We start from the raw sequence: 2182 nt of genomic DNA, 5'->3' as shown, positions 1-2182 counted from the left end.
ACCTCATCCACCTTTAATAAGAGCCGTTGGATTACGACAATCCTATAGATTCCACTTACTCCTGCCATCCCCTAATTCATTTACACGTTCCTTTTCCCCCTTTTTCTTTTTTATTTCTGATTTTTGATTTAATTTGAAACAAAAATTGACACCCTAAAACTTCATCCAAACCTGATTTCCTTCTTTTCACTCAACTCACTCGCCGCCTCACGCGGGCCGTCCATACGTGGCGTATCTTTACTGGTTAGAAAAGCGCCTGTCATTGTGTGCGTAGTAAATATCGCCTCTCTTCTTCCCTCACGATCTCGCGCTATATTGCATGAACGAATCTCTCGAGCCAAAACATCTCATCTCATATCATCTCAGGCGGTCCCACACACCTCTCTATCATCACTATCATCGAAAATTCATTTTCAAACTTCAAAGTACAATCTCCACATCAAATGACGATTTTAACCCCGCAAACTTCCACAAATTTTCTTTTCCATGCCCCGGTCTCCGCCGCGATTATTCCGAAGTCTGACAAGTGACAAGCAAACTGATTAAGATTAAAATTGAAGATAAAATTAAAATTAATTATATAATACGAAGAAACCCTGAAAAATCAGAAGCAAGAGAGAGACGACTATTATCGTAGCCGTAAATCACAATAATTTATCATTATCAACCCAAAACAAGACCAAAGAGAAAAGAAAAGGTAAACAAATCAAGAAAAAATGATCATAGATTGATCCAACACGGACGATTTCACGGGGAACGAATCGTCTTCGGTAACAATCTCCCTGTCTCACACACGCTAAACATTGATGTTCGCTAACATGTCTATATCTCCTGCGAGAGAGAGAAATGACGGGATCGGACCTCGATCGCGTACAGACGGTGGATGATCGTGTTGTTGAGCAGCATAATCTATCAGATTCCTTTGGTTTCTGCAGATTCAAACCTTCACGATCTTGGCCGCTTTCACCACAGGATTTCCCTCGCGATCGCCTCACGTCCGGCGGCTTTGTAGTCGTAGCTGCAGTCGTGTCGATCGGAGTACCGGTGCTCAGCGCAGAACAACTCGCCACACCGGCATCGGAATCCGGTCAAACCTACCTTCCTTCGACAACCGGAGCATCGATTCACCACCCGCTTTGGCTTCAGACGGCGTCATCTCGTCTGATTTCGTCCGATCTGATGAAGGATTCTGCGCCGGCTCCTCATCGGAAGGGTGCGACCTCTTGGGCGAACGAGACGGAGCGGATCTACAACTTTTGTCGTCGCAAATTTAGAAGGAGGCGGAGATCCCGGTAGAGAAGTGGTGGCTGAGGAGGCGGTGGCGGTGAAGCACTTCTGACACATATTATTGGTGGCCGGATTACCGGTGACACCACAGTTGTTGACGCAGGGAGTGATTGTTTCAGGAACCTTGAACTCGGTCTCTTCCTTCTCCGTCTTCTGAATCTGAACCATGATTTCCCTTCGATGTATGCAAAAGGCAACACGGAGAGAAACTTGGGAATTTCGGTTTGGGGAGAAGGAAAAGAAAGAGGAAAGCGAAGGACAGTGGAGGAGAGGCTGGCTGGGCGAGAGAGAGAGAGAAACGGGGATTTTGAAGGGGTTGTGAGGTCGGCACTGGCGATGGAATATGGACCTCATAGAGACGCGTATCAATCAATATTTTTTTTTCACGTTGGGAAATTACGGCAGTGCCCATGTGGATTTGGAGAAATTTCGCTATTCTTGTCCCCTAGGCGTCTCTGACGTGTTCGTGTCGTTGTTGGAGGAAGAACCATCATGGCCATTGCCATGCCAAGATGACCACTTGTAGGGTAACTTTCCCCTCGCAATAATTTCTTTTTTTTTTTTTAATTTCAGACGGATATAAAAAAATAAAAATGTGTAATAATGGTAACAATATTGATGTTTCCAGGCCCAAAAAAAAAAAAATATTGCAGTAATACATTAAATGATTTATCTTTAACCTTATAGTTCCAGGGAATCTGAGACTAAATTTTTCTTGGAGTACTTGACTATCCAACTTCTTACATTTTTACTTGAGGTTCCAGCTTGAATGTTTTTACTTTTTAAATGTTGAGAGATTAAAAATAGAAAAAATTTCAATAAAAATCCTTAATTTAGACTTATTTAAATTCAATACATTTAAATTTTAAAATTTCATTACAATAGTACTGATTTA

At 42.5% G+C, this 2182-nt stretch overlaps 1 pseudogene; it reads right to left on the bottom strand.

Annotated features, from left to right (window-relative positions):
- Positions 1 to 333: 333 nt before the first annotated feature.
- On the bottom strand, positions 334 to 1656 carry LOC129301081 (zinc finger A20 and AN1 domain-containing stress-associated protein 5-like; annotated as a pseudogene).
- Between the last annotated feature and the right edge of the window lie 526 nt (positions 1657 to 2182).

This window comes from Prosopis cineraria, unplaced genomic scaffold (genome assembly GCF_029017545.1).
Source record: "Prosopis cineraria cultivar Desert tree isolate PC_DT_omini unplaced genomic scaffold, ASM2901754v1 PC1884, whole genome shotgun sequence".
In the NCBI taxonomy this organism is placed as follows: Eukaryota; Viridiplantae; Streptophyta; class Magnoliopsida; order Fabales; family Fabaceae; genus Prosopis; species Prosopis cineraria.
The sequence above is the reverse complement of the archived record's forward strand: the minus strand, read 5'-3'. Positions and strand labels throughout refer to the sequence as shown.